Here is a 14,970-nt window from a genome sequence, read left to right on the forward strand (position 1 = left end):
ACCCAGCCCTGGAGATGATATGGGTGAGGATGTGGGTGCAGTGGCAGAGATGTTTGGTAACCCAGTACTTGACTAGCAAGTCACTCACAACTGTAAAAGGAAGAAAACCCCAACTTGTGCAGAGCTCAGGCCTCATTTGCTCTTAAGCCCAGATCCCACTGAAAAAAGTTAGGAGCCTAAATGCCATTGTGGTATTAGTAACTAGAATGTAGTTCTCTTCTTCTGACTTGGTTCAAATCACCACTGTGATTCTCTGATCTCTGCTAAAGTCTTATTTTTGCTGCATGGAAAATGTCTCCTTGTATAACAGCCCTAATCCCCCAGCCTAGCTGATATTGATTTACAAATCCTCTACTGCTGTTTGGTGGGTATTTGGTTTGGTGGTGCATAGACAGTGTAGCCTTTCCCCAGGTTAACTTACTTTTCCATGATCCTTTTACTTTTACCCTTAGGGTAGGTCTACACTGGAAACTTCAAAGCGCTGCCATGGGAACGCTCCCACAGCAGCTCTTTGAAGTGCAAGTGGTCGTGCATGAGCACTGGGAGAGAGCTCCCCCAGCGCCCCTGGTAACCCACCTCCACGAGGGGATCAGCTCCGAGTGCTGGGAGCGCGGCTGCCAGCGCTCAGAGCCTGTCTACGCTAGTGCTTCAAAGCCCTCAGGCTTGCTGTGCTCAGGGGGGTGATTTTTCACCCCCCTAAGCCAGCAAGTTAGAGTGCTATAAAATGTAAGTGTAGACATACCAAAGCAGCAAGGTATCTAAGGGTATGTTTCAGTATATATGGCACTTTGTTCAGAGTGAGGGAAGGGTCCCCTTCAAGTTTTTGGAGTTTGGGAACCCTGGGATCCCAGTTCAGATGTTCTGGGAAACTGTCAGGAGTCGGGGCTGTATCTCCTTGCCATAGCGCACTAGTAAGAAGTTTTTCTCTGGTCTTAGTTTGTTTATGGTGCAGCTTACTTCTGAGTATACAACTGTGGTATACAGTTGTATACTCAGCTAGTATTCATATAAGCAGCACTGATCTGAGACATGTTGTATGGTTATTGATCTCAAAGGTTAAAGAGTTAAGGGTGTTTATAAACTAACTTTCTCTGTCCAACATTAAACAGCGATAGATGGTGTGATAAATGAAGGGGATGGGGCTCCCTTTTATGGACACCTAGCCAGCTGGTTAGCTATAAAATCCCTGTTTGTAGCTGTTCTCTACTTGCTTTATCTGTAAAGAGTTAAAAAAAGTCCATTGGTAAAAGGAAGGGAGTGGGCACCTGACCAAAAAAACCAATGGGAAGGCTAGAACCTTTTAAAATGGCGGGGGGGGGGGGGGGGTTGGACTTTCCCCTTTATCTGTCTGTGGTGTTCTCCCAGAGAGCAAAGACAGGGCTGGAACTATGCTGTAAAAAGCTTTGGGACATGTATGGAAATCATCAGATCATACCTAAAAACTACTAATTTAAATCCCCAGAGATGTAAGTAGATCAGGAAATGTCTAGGAAGATGTGATTAGGTTTCTCTCTCATTTCTTTATGGCTTGTGGACTCCTCTGTGCTAATCCCAGGTGCTTTTGTTTCACTTGTAACCTTTAAGCGGGACCTCAAGAAGCTACCTGGATACTTAATCCCTGTAATTGGGTGTTTTTTAAACCTAGCAGAAAACCTAAATTCCAGATGTATTTTTTCTTTTTGTTTTTTATAAAATTGACTGTTTTTTTAAGAACAGAATCGGATTTTTGTGTCCCTAAGAAGTGTGTACATGTTGTTTAATTAGCTGGTGGCAACAGCTGATTTCCTTTGTTTTCTTTCTCTGCTATTTCCTGGAGGAGGGGTGAAAGGGCTTGAGGGTATCCCACAGGAAGGAATTCCCAAGTGTGCCTTCCTGGTTCTAACAGGGGTTTTTGCACTTGGGGGGTGGGGGGGGTGGCAGCATCTATCCATCCAAGGTCAGAGAAAAGCTGTAACCTCGGGAGTTTAATACAAGCCTGGAGTAGCCAGTATTAATTTTTAGAATCCTTGCGGGCCCCCACCTTCTGCACTCAAAGTGCCAGAGTGGGGAATCCGTCTTGACAGATGGGTTGGGGGTTATTTTTGAACAAGCCCTTGCTTTACTCCATTACTTGGTAAACACAAGTATGAATTCAAATTGAAAGATTATTGATTAAACACAAGAAATAACAAGATATAAAAAGAAGCGTTTCTATTGAAACTGTGATTGAATGATTGTTTTGCACAGTCAGAGCTTAGTTTGACTCCAAAAGGAGACTTTGATATCAGGTCTCTTATTTTCGGAACAACCTTTTTTGATGAAAAGGAAAAAGTTAATTTTACTCTCAGTCCTGCTGTGTGGAGAGCTTTCACTTATCCTATTCTTAACAGACAGACACAAGGTGGAAGAGAGATAAGATAGATGAAATGTGGCTTTTGTTGATGTTTTTGGCATACTGTACCGCTAGTTAGTTATGAGAGGATGCTTTGGCTTGGAAGTCAACCACAGGACTTGCTGCTTGGACCCTGGTTAGTTACGATCTGGTCAGGGCTGTCATCTGGTTGGATCCATTCTCCTTAGACAGGGCAGGTTTGGATGAATGCAGAATAAACGACATCAGGATTTGATGGAAAGCGAAGAGAGTGAGAGGATAAGAGGAAAGAAACAGTGGGTCAGGAAATAACACAGCACGGGAAGGGAATAAAATCTTACCTGCCTTTGTGGTGCTGGTAATTAGTCGTCCCCACTGGTGGGCTGAAGACTGGATGTCACGATAATGTGATGACTTTCAGCACTCGTAGGTGAAAACAAAGTTCCTCTTAGGAAGAAAGTCCTTTAGATGAGTTGCAGAGCTGGGGGGAAGATTTTTTTTTCTTAGTCTTTTTTTTTTTCTTTTTTCAAAAGCCCCCAAAAGGAGTAAAAGTGGGTGGGATATTTTATCTTCATTATATTGTCCATCAATTAAACCCATTTTTGTAAGGCCAAACTTAGCATAGTTAACTTGCTTCCCACATTTTCTTGTTTACCAACTATAATTTCACCACAGTCCTTGATTTATATCACTAGGCCACTTTGTTCAGACTAATACGATTTCTCTGTCTGATTGGTTTTTGCACCTATTACAAACTTCATCATTATAAACAGCTGGACTTGTTTTTCAAGATTATTGTAACATATGAACTTTCACTTCCTTTTAAAATTGATCTTAGGATAATTGTGTAGCTCCAATAATCACAGCACACATTAGTGTAGACAGGGATCCTGGGCCTCAGTGGTACTGATGTGCTTAACTCCCATTGATTTCAATGGGAATTAGGTGCCTAAATACCTTTGAGGCTCTGGACCCAGGTGCACAGATCCTAGTTCTTGATGCATACTTTGTTTGCTGAGGGCGGTAGTTGTTATGGTTGTCAGGAGCACTTATTTTTGGTCTTTGGACTTAACACTGTGCTAGTTAGAGGCACAAAGTCTAGTAGCTGGAGCAAGGGACTGACCAGAAGTCAGTAGTTGTAAGTTTCACCCCAACTCACTGTGACCTTGGGATCGTCACTTTGTTTTCTTCTGTCCCCATTTATCTACCAAATGACAATAACAATGATTCCCCTTTGCAAAGCACTGCGCGATGTTCTGCTGGAAGGTGTTATGTAAGAGCAAAATGTGGTGATTTTACATTGAGATTGCAGTAGTGCCCAGAGGCCAGCCAGAGCAGGGCCCCATTGTACTAGATGATCGTCTCTCCCTATCCCAAAGATTTTTATAATCTAAAAGACAAGACATTATAGGTGGATGCAACAAACAAGCAGGCTGGATTGGGAGCGGGAAAAGGGTACGAGGGAGACAATATTACAAAGGACTAATAGGGTGCTAGCAACTGTCACAATTAGGAGCAACTGTCACAATTCACCCCTGCCTGGCTATTAGCCAATTGCAGTTTCTGGAATGCATTGTATGGAAGAGATGAGTTTGGAAGAAGGATTTGAATGAGGATAAGGGGGTGGCTACGTGGAGTTTGGGTGCTCTTCTCTCTTGCTGGAACAGCATGGGATAAAGTGTGAAAGTGCTAGGGGCAGACGGGGGTGATCTGCCATGGGGAGGGAGGTGTTACTGGGCCAAGATGATCCCTGCTGTACCTCCATTACAGTGGAAGGGAATTTGGCCCATTATCCCTAGTCTACGGATGGAGACGCAGATGGGGCTGGGTTAGGTGACTTGGCCAAGGCCACAGCGGGAAGTAGTGTCAGTAAGGAGTAGAGCTTGTGAGTTTCAGAATCTCGTGTCTGGGCACAGACCACACCTCTAAGTCTCTCGCTGCTCTCGTTGGGTTAGTGCCATGACTATGCTGGCCCTGGGAGTGTGTGGGGTCGCTGCTGGAGGGGGCAGGCCGACAGAGATTTGCTAGCTTGTGTGCACATTTTGTATTGCTAGCGGCACCCTGGACAGGACTCTCCTTGCCTTGTTCCCACGCCAGGCAGAAAGGGAGGATTAGGTGGAGCCGGTGGAAATATTATCACGGTGTTAACTCCCTTCCACTTTTGAGAGCTCAGGGCCAAGGCTGAACAGAGGATTTCCTGCATATGCCCATGCAGCGCCGTGCCCTTCCCTAGCCTGGGCTCTCCTTGCGGCTCTGAGCAGCATGCTGACATCAACCTTGGGCTGTCATATCCAGAACGTGGGAGTGCAGCCGGACCTGCAGCCAGAGGAGTCACTGGTTGGGTTTATGAGCAGCCCTTGCCTGCCATGTGTTACCAGGGTAACTTGCAAAAAGAAAAGGAGTACTTGTGGCACCTTAGAGACTAACTTGTGTGACAGCTGGAGAAGAAAGCAGCCTGCTGCGCTGGCAGGAGGGAGGGAGAGACCAGGCCTGGGGAAGGAGTAGCTGTTTTGTTTCCATGGTAACGGTGCTGCTATTTTCAATTCAGGGGAGATTCCAATGGCACCCTCCCAGGGTGAAATTCTATCGCAGGCCAGGAGCAAGCGGCTGCGAAGCAAAACATAAACAAGTGACTGTTTCCCTGCTAGGCACAATGCGGGGGGGGGGGGGGGGGGGGAGGAGCTAAGACAGCTCAAAAGAGTGGCTGCAGCTGGTGCCCTGATCCTGGGATAGGAGACTCTCAGCCCAAGGTGGCTGAGTTGGCAGTGAATATGGGTGAGGTTTTGGTAACCCATGCTGATTCCTTGCTGTCTTTCTGGTGACACGCTTATTCTCATGCTCCTTGAAATTCTCTTCTTCCAGGGCTCTCTCCTCTTGGTCCCATTACTGCTGTTGCCCTCTCCCATATACTACTACTTTCTTTGTTTAGTCCTTCCAGAACCCTTCCTCCCCCTCTGTCTCATTTCTAGACTCCCCCTTCCCCACAGTCAGCTCTGTCTCTCCCCTCATTCCTGAGCTCCATCTCTTGCCCCCTGCCAGAACTGTCTGTCTCTCAGTGATCCCCACTTACTGCAGTGAGAAGAGCACAGAATGCAGAGAGAAAGCAATTAAAGCCACAGCAGGCTAATCTCCCTCATACTATGCCAGCGGCCCATCCCCGGGCGGAAAGGGCTGTGCTAGCGAGCTAAGCTTCCTAGGGTACATCTGGTGCCTCGGAGGAGGTGGCTGCTGGCCCCCTGGCTCAGCAAGACACTAATGAGAAGAGCTATTCCCCGGCTGCTCTGCACCCCTGAGGCTGAGTTCTGGCTTGCACTGCTCTGAAGAGCTGCTCTCTGTTCTCCTGTCCCACCTCCTCCACCCAATCATGCTGTTTGTTCAGAAAGGGAATATTTGACCGTGGATGCCCTTGGCCGCAGAGAAGCTGGGAGGAGCTGCGTCCGCAGGAAGGCCCCGCAGAGCAATTTCTGCAGGAAGGGAGGGAGCGAGGGAAGGAAGGAAGGGTCTAGCAGCAGCAAGAGGAGGAGTAGGAGTGGGGAATTTATTTTTCCTTGTGACTGAAAGTCAAACCTCAAACTGGCCTCATGCAGAGCCAAAGTCTAGCCCCAGCTGGCTGTCCACTCGGTAACAGGCCCTGCAGCCAAGGCTGCTTGAGCCGCTGGCTCTTTAAATATGGACATGGGTGCAGGGAGGCCCCTGAGCGGCCTGTTTTCATGTGGCCGGTGGAGACTGTGACTGGTCCCAAGTGGAACTGAGTGGCCAGGCCATGCTGAGCCAAGGCACAGTGATGTCTGCAGTGTGATTTATTCACAGTGACATCACCTATAGGACAATTTGTAAGTGTCATGCTCACGTTGGTGAAATCGCTGCTGATGAAAGGGGCCGAATTGAAAGCCCTGCAGTTCCTTATCCATAGAGCAAGGGACAGCATGGGCAGCAGCAGCAGCTTCCCCCACAACCTGTCTCCTTCCTGTTCCAAGTGGAGGGACCTGTTCTAGGGACTGGTTCCCTCTCTGTGTCCCATTGATTGCATAGCCACTTCTGCTGAGAATGTCAACTAGGGGGCCAATTAGTGCCACGTGGAGTATGGACACCTGTCCATTAGGAACCGGAGTGAGACTAGTTCATTTTACACAGGACAGGACGCAGCTGTCATATGGCTTTATTCCCAGCCACTAGCTGCTTGGGCTGATATGAGCCTACAGGGTAAAGTTCAGACAGTCTTCCCTGTCTGTCTCAGTCTGGATCTGTTTTCTGTATCCCTTCTCTCTGGCTTTCTTCCCCATCCCTCGCTTTGCGTACCTTTCAGCTTAGACTCTGTCAGTATCTCCTTTTTGTGAACTGCTCCCTTCCTCCTTTTTCAAACCCCAGTCATTTGAAAGGGGCACTGAGATTTGTTTCTCTTGCAGTGTGACATTTTGGTTTTGGGATAACTGTCCAGGCTGCTAGGGGTGAGGTCCCAGTCTCTGAGGTCAGTGCTCCAGAAACCTCCAGGCTATTGACTCATTGTTTATCTCCATTTGTATCTCCTATAGCAGTTGTTCCTCTTGTCACCAGACCTCTGGCTGGCTTGGCTTGCCCACACACACTGATCCAGTGCTGAAGATCATACACAATGAGGGATGAGGTATCCCTCCTAAGAAGCCTTATATTGAGATAGCACTTTCACCCCAAATCATGTCCCAAGGGATTCAACAGTCTGTGAAATGCAGCCACCTCGGGGATGGAAGGCAGCAACTATTCAACAGTTTAGGACAGGAAGTGAAAAAGGGATATTGCATCCCATTGAAACTGCAGGGGGAATCCAGAGAGCTGTAAATTACCCATGCTGGCATTTTGTTAGAAGATGGGGTAGTGTGTGTATGGGGAGGGAAAGCCTAACACCTGTACAGCTGAGAAAACTGCTGCAGGACCTTTCATGGTATCTTAACCCTTTTCCTTGTTCTCGCTGCAGGAGCCAGGACTGCGGTTTGCAGCACAGTGTACTCTTCCACCATGGATCTGTTCTGACACAGAAGGAAGAGTACCACCTATTGAATCACCAACACAGCTTCCTGCAGCAGCCTGGGTTTTCTCAAGTGGCCCCTGCCCAATCCATCTACCAGCGAAGCTTAGCCTGGCTCTGCTTAGCTCTGGTGAGGAGACAGGCCCACAGACAGAGGTAATACCACTGCGGGGCCATCTCCCTTTGATAAGCATTTATACTTCCTTCATACTGTTGTAACCCTTCTGCCCGTCAGAGTTGGCAGCAACAAGGGCCAGGTTCAGTATCTAGGGGTTCCATTCCAATAACACAATGCAAAACCGGCTTGAGCCCCCACCCAGTGACCTGGGACAAATATATACCACCGCCGCTGGGCGCCTCCAAGAGGCAATACTTCCCCTCTCGCAAGCACAGAGTCTGAGTGTAGCAAAAGCCTTTTAATAAGAGAGAATCAATCAATCAATATGTTGGGGAAACACCACCAACAGGATTCATAACACAACCCCTGAGCAAAAACCCCACCCCAAGCAAATCAGGGCGTATCCTTTCCCTTTGGTTCTTGAGTCCAGCAACCCAAAAGTCTCTGTCCCTGGTCAGGGCAGCCCCAGAGTTCAAAAGTTTATCTGCAGAGTTTTACCTCCCAATCTGCGTGGAGATGGGGGGGGGGGGTTAAGGGGCACCTTACGTGGTCCAAAGCTGATTGCCCCACCTCTCCATGGGACTCTACTCCGCTAGCCATCCCACGAATCGCTCTGCTCTGCCAGCTGTCCCGCAAACTGCTCCGCAATATATCTTCAGGCTCCCCCACTACTTAACACAACACTCAGTGATTTCAGCTCTTAGTAAGTTTAGCTCTTTTGTGATTTCAGCTCGTAGCAGGGGAGCATCAGTGCTGGTGCATCATTGGTCCAAAGTGAATTCAGCTCAGCAGCCTGTAACTAGACTCCTAACGGAATCAAAATTATCTCTGATATTCCAAAGTGGAGAAAGTGCAATCAGCATGTAAGACCCTCACCAGGAGGCCCATACCACCAAGTATTAATACCTGTTCCCAGCCTCTCTCTCTATTCTTTAGGTTTTGGAACCCATGACCCTTGCCTAGCAAGTGCTGCTTAGTTGATGGTGAGTCATCCCATTGTAACAAGAGGCCAAGTACAGTTCCACTGTCCTTGATTCACATAATCAGGATAATAAGTTTATTCCTGCCCCAATAACAGAGAAACTGGGGATCCTACAGCAGCCAAAGTGACCATCTAGGCAGGGTGGGTGTGCCTATGCAAATGAGATCAGCCCCTGAAGTTCTTTTCCACAACCCACCATGACTTGCCACCAGATGTCAGGGTAGAGCTCATCCTGACTCTGCTTACACAGTTATCTAAAAAGAAAAGGAGTACTTGTGGCCCCTTAGAGACTAACAAATTTATTTGAGCATAAGCTTTTGTGAGCTACAGCTCACTTCATTGGATGCATTCAGTGGAAAATACAGTGGGGAGATTTATATACACAGAGAACATGAAACAATGGGTGTTATCATAAACACTGTAAGGAGTGTTGTGTTTCCACAGTATGCATCCGATGAAGTGAGCTGTAGCTCACGAAAGCTTATGCTCAAATAAATTGGTTAGTCTCTAAGGTGCCACAAGTACTCCTTTTTTTTTGCGAATACAGACTAACATGGCTGTTACTCTGAAAACTGTAAGGAGAGTGATCACTTAAGATGAGCTAATACCAGCAGGAGAGCGGGGAGGGGGGGAAGAAAACCTTTTGTAGTGATAATCAAGGTGGGCCATTTCCAGCAGTTGACAAGAACGTCTGAGGAACAGTGGCGGGGGGGGGGGGAGATGGTGGTGGTGGTAATAAACAGGGGGAAATAGTTTTACTTTGTGTAATGACCCATCCACTCCCAGTCTCTATTCAAGCCTAAGTTAATTGTATCCACTTTGCAAATTAATTCCAATTCAGCAGTCTCTTGTTGGAGTCTGTTTTTGAAGTCTTTTTGTTGTAATATTGTGACTTTTAGGTCTGTAATTGAGTGACCGGAGAGATTGAAGTGTTCTCCAACTGGTTTATGAATGTTATAATTCTTGACATCTGATTTGTGTCCATTTATTCTTTTGCGTAGAGACTGTCCGGTTTGGCCAAAGTACACGGTAGAGGGGCTTTGCTGGCACATGATGGCATATATCACATTGGTAGATGTGCAGGTGAACGAGCCCCTGGTAGTGTGGCTGATGTGATTAGGGCCTATGATGGTGTTCACTGAATAGATATGTGGACACAGTTGGCAACGGGCTTTGTTGCAAGGATTGGTTCCCAGGTTAGTGGTTCTGTTGTGTGGTATGTGGTTGCTGGTGAGTATTTGCTTCAGGTTGGGGGGCTGTCTGTAAGCAAGGACTGGCCTGTCTCCCAAGATCTGTGAGAGTGATGGGTCGTCCTTCAGGATAGGTTGTAGATCCCTGATGATGCGTTGGAGAGGTTTTAGTTGGGGGCTGAAGGTGATGGCTAGTGGCGTTCTGTTATTTTCTTTGTTGGGCCTGTCCTGTAGTAGGTGACTTCTGGGTACTCTTCCTGCTCTGTCAATCTGTTTCTTCACTTCAGCAGGTGGGTATTGTAGTTGTAAGAATGCTTAATAGAGATCTTGTAGGTGTTTGTCTCTGTCTGAGGGGTTGGAGCAAATGCGGTTGTATCATAGAGCTTGGCTGTAGACAACGGATCGTGTGGTGTGATCTGGGTGAAAGCTGGAGGCATGTAGGTAGGAATAGCGGTCAGTAGGTTTCTGGTATAGGGTGGTGTTTATGTGACCATCGCTTATTAGCACCGTAGTGTCCAGGAAGTGGATCTCTTGTGTGGACTGGACCAGGCTGAGGTTGATGGTGGGATGGAAATTGTTGAAATCATGGTGGAATTCCTCAAGGCTTCTTTTCCATGGGTCCAGATGATGAAGATGTCATCAATATAGTGCAAGTAGAGTAGGGGCGTTAGGGGACGAGAGCTGAGGAAGCGTTGTTCTAAGTCGGCCATAAAAATGTTGGCATACTGTGGGGCCATGCGGGTACCCATAGCAGTGCCGCTCATTTGAAGGTATACGTTGTCCCCAAATGTGAAATAGTTATGGGTGAGGACAAAGTCACAAACTTCAGCCACCAGGTTTGCCGTGACATTATCGGGGATACTGTTCCTGACGGCTTGTAGTCCATCTTTGTGTGGAATGTTGGTGTAAAGGGCTTCTACATCCATAGTGGCCAGGATGGTGTTTCCTGGAAGATCACTGATGGATTGTAGTTTCCTCAGGAAGTCAGTGGTGTCTCGAAGGTAGCTGGGAGTGCTGGTAGCATAGTTATCTAACTCTTCTTGAAAGCTTATTTCCATTAGCTGCTGCTGCTGTTGCTGACCTGGGTGGTCTTTGCACATCACAGTTCTTTGTGGGTGTGAATTATGACTTTTGAATTAATGACATTAATTGGCATATTTTTTGAGACTAATCCTTGGGCTGTAGCTCAAATTGAATGTGTGCTGGTTTTTTGTTTTTTTTAAAATGTGTTTTGTTTTGATTGGACTTGTGGGCCACAGGGTTGTGTTCCTCTTCCTTAAGGGAGGGGCATATATCTGGGAATCAGATCATTTCTGTGAATGTGTGATTATAAATAGCTGCAAATATCTCGTGCCATTTACTTAATTTCTGCAGTCAGTGGGTAGTCTTGCTGCTCCACTTGTATATTCATGGAAAACAAACATCAAAGGGGCAGAAATCGCATCCAAAGAGACTTGGTTAAAAACTCCACTAGAGAGTCACAGAATCTCCTCCATCACTCTGTACAGAAAGCAGTATGTGGGGACACAGAGATTTTGTGTCCACGTCCTTGGGATCCTTCCCGCATTTTAATCTGTGTTTCCTTTGCCCCTTGGATATTACACATGCTGGAAATGGAGATGTGGAAGCAGCATCTCTCCCCACTCAAAGACCTTTCATTGTGGTAATGGCTCCTCTGAGAAGCTGGATAGCCGAGGCACCAACCCTCTCTGTTCACTTCCCCCAGGATGGGTTTGATCCCCATTTCTAGGATACAGCCTCCCCAGCCTGACTGCTGACACTGCTCTTCCCCTGCAGCTCTTTCTTCATTAGATACTGCTGCCTGAGAAGATTCAAGAGCCACTCTAGCATTTTACCCCTTGGCTTCCATAGGACAACGCTAGGAAGCCTTAGAGTGCAGTGGGATCTACCCACCCGCCAACACACTGGTGAAAGGATTCCTTCTCGGGCTATGGCTTCAAGGCCAAAAAAAAGGTGGAGTTTACAGTCGGATAACTAACACCCATTAGCTACCTTACTGTCAAAGCCATGTGGAGACCAGGCATCTGTAGCTTTTACTGCACTGTAGTTAGGGTGGAGTTCATACTGCAGCCAATTTCATGATTTTCCGGCCCTCATTGTGGATCACTTGTGGTTGGCGCTATGGTAACAATTCAGGCCAGTCCTGCCCAGTCTGTGGTGTAATCTCACATCAAATCCACTTGCGAGCTGGGGCGAGCTGGGGACGAGAAAGTGGATTTTGAGCTCTCCTAGCTACATGGGGGTAAAATCTGCCCACACGTCATCTCTGATAAGATTTTGCGGTGAGGTAGCTCATGCGCATTAGTTACCTCGCTATGCAAATCCACCTTTTTTGGTAGCGAAGACATCATCTGAGCCTCTCCCCCTGGTCTCCATTGCTGCATGGATTCACCCCTCTGAGCACAATGCGCTCAGCTCATCCATGTCCCCGCACTAATTTGCACTGGCTGAGAGGCTGTGATGTATTGTCCCCGTTTGACGGCCAGGCAGTGACTGTCTGTCTGGTCTTGATTTGAATAATCAAGAAGAAGACAGAGTAGTGCAGAGAGAAGACAGAGTAGTGCAGAGAGAATACCAGAAGGTATTGCCACGTAGGTCAGAGGTCACAGCAAGACTGAAGGTGCTGTCCAGGATGTGCCAGGGGAGGGAGCAGCTGGCTCAATGGCAGACACTGGGAGGGAAGGGTTGTAAAAATAAATAGTCCCCATAGATAATGAGGTGAAAAAGACACCCATTGATAGGCATGGGGATGCCAGGCCATGTGATCTCTCCAACTCCTTCTCTAGGGAGAGAGATGTGAGTGTTAAAGTACTCCGGCTAAATGGGGCAGCTGTGCTCTCGGGGACTGAGCATGGGGCTGGGACGCAGGAGATCTGGGCTCTGTTTACAGCTCTGCCATGTCGGTGCCTCTGTGGGGTGGTGATAAGATGCCTTACTCACCGGAGTAAAGCACTTTGCAATCAATGGCTAATATCTGATTATGTCAGAGTTGCAGCTATTTAAAAAGGCGGCAGTTTCTACCACTCATGGTTGCACAGAAAAGCTTGAAAAAGGGGACACCTTTAAAGGCTTCAGCACCAGAAGACTGATGGAAAAGACCCAAAATACATTTTAAAAACAAACCCACAAACCTCATGATTTTTAAGTCAGTCCCATGATTTTGCCAGGCCCCGTCTCCTGATTTTGGAACACCTGACTCGTGGCAGCACTGCATTGCCAACGGCAGGACGGTCCTGTCCAGTGCATGCTGTGATCCTTCTATGGAATCTGCACTTGAGCTGGGGTCCAGGGGGGCAGATTTGAACCTTTTGCTAATCTTCCCCATCCCTCTTTTCTCCTGGCCCACAAATGGACGTGTTCCAGGCCCTTCCCAGAGAGGGACAAGGAGCCCATCTGCAGGTTTCCCAGTGGCTGTCTCAGATGCAAGTGTTTGCACAGCATCTGAATCACACCAGGAAGCAGCAGGCGGGGAGCCAGAACTGGATTCTTGACCCCACTTGGAAAGGGCAGTGGGTTTATTTCCTGGTAGGAGAACCTGAGCTGAAATCTTGTCCCCACCTGGAATGAACTCTGATTAAACCTTGAGCCAGCCCCCTTTAATCTGCTGCACACAGCTGCGAGGTGGGTGGGGGTGAGGAGGCGGCGAGTGGGTGACAGCTTCTGCTAGCAGCATCAGAGTGTGACTAGGGGGGATGGGGAGAGGGTGCAAAGAGAAGCACAAAGCAGGAATCCAGATGGTGCTCGACGCATCCCCCTGTGGCCGCAGGATAAAATGCAGGCTCCTAGGTGCCCAGGAATGGGCAAATTGGCCGCTGTCTCTGCACCTGATGCAGAACTGCTGAGCCAAAGGTTGATGGCCTGACAGTGGGAGCTGAATTCTCAGGAGTCCTTAGATAGTAGTTGACAGATGAACACACAGCCATGATGTCACGTGTATCTTTCACATGTCTCATGCATTTATAACCAGCCTCATGCTCATACGTATACAACAACCCCTTTGTGTGGCTGTCCTCTGCCGCAAGTCTTTTGGTGCCTATTCTGGCTGTAGCGGGGGTGAGGGGAGCAGAGCCCAGAAGATCCAAGTTTCAGCATCTCAGCTGTCCTCTTTTACATTAGGGATGCCTGACATTAGTAATAGCTGCAGGTGTCTTGATGGGATTGGTAATGGACTATAGAAAAGTTCAGCAGCAGCAGCCCAGGTCAGTAGTGGGCAAAAGTCATCAATGCATATGGGTTGTTTTATGGCCTGTGGGAGTCTTGTTGTTGAGAGTTGAGAGTCTTGATCCAGTTCAGAAAGCCAGGTGGCCCCTTCACTGACCAGCAACCAGTAGCACCAGCTGGAGCCCTGGCTTCTCAGCAGGGAGATCAATTCTCCATGGTCTTGAGGCGTGAAAGATCTTCTAAGGCTTAAAGGTGGTTCCTGTAGGTTTGGTTTGAGTGATGATAGAGATGCTTGCAGAGCTGCTGCCCATGTTTTATCTGTCCTGTGGCTAAAGAGAGGACTGAGATCTCCAGGGCTGTCAAGCCAGCAATAATAAGATGTCCCATGCCTTCAGGGGTGACCTGAATGACTCTTCACAACCCTGCCCCATGTCAAGCTTTGGTGGCCTCTCTCTCACCCCAGCTTCTCATTAGAAGCTGTTGGATCTGTGGATGACTTCTCCAATCCTTGGGCACTTTCCCAGGAGGGGGCTAGGAGAGTTGAGCTTTAGGAGGCATGAACTTAGGTGATAGATCTAGTTGTGTTGATGAATGCTGCTGCCATTTGGTTTGGTCCTCCTGTCATCTACCAGGTTCTGTTTCTGGGATTGCACAGTGCATATTCCTCCACAGCTCCCTACTGGCATTGATGTTCTGGATTTGAGATTGCATCTTTCCGGCATTCAAACCAAGTAATTTTTAAGGCACATGCTGCTGCCCCCTGCAGGATCTCTCCTAAAACAGACCCTATATCTCATCTAGCCAAGCAGAGGAGGAAGCCACACAGCGGTCCTGGAAAGGTGCTGACAATTAAAGGGGTAAGGTGGTGGTACTGGAAGGGGGAAACCTATCAGGCAGATGTGAACATGACTAAATAAAACGTGCATGAGTTGGTTCAAATGCTCCCTTTCTTGGGGCTGATATGATTGGTGAGTCAGATAACAACAGAATATTAACTTCAGCCTGAGTTTTCCCAAGCTTACATAGGGTATCCTGCAAGATCACCTTGTTTCTGCTCCTACTTCCCTGGCACAGTGAATCATGCCTTACCTCTCTCCTATCCCGGTGCAATTAACAAGCTGCATCTGCCAGTACTTCTTGGCAGAA

At 47.8% G+C, this 14,970-nt stretch overlaps 1 protein-coding gene across 1 annotated transcript in view; it reads left to right on the forward strand.

Annotated features, from left to right (window-relative positions):
• Positions 1 to 1,357: 1,357 nt before the first annotated feature.
• The window catches only part of CACNA1E (calcium voltage-gated channel subunit alpha1 E), a 420,129-nt gene continuing 406,516 nt past the window's right edge, over positions 1,358 to 14,970 (forward strand). The window contains exons 1-2 of the mRNA XM_073356587.2: positions 1,358 to 1,466; positions 7,302 to 7,508. The gene's annotated coding sequence lies outside the window, so the exon portion shown is untranslated. The remainder of the gene's footprint in view (positions 1,467 to 7,301; positions 7,509 to 14,970) is intronic.

The sequence above is a fragment of the Lepidochelys kempii genome, chromosome 8, assembly GCF_965140285.1.
Source record: "Lepidochelys kempii isolate rLepKem1 chromosome 8, rLepKem1.hap1, whole genome shotgun sequence".
NCBI lineage: Eukaryota > Metazoa > Chordata > Testudines > Cheloniidae > Lepidochelys > Lepidochelys kempii.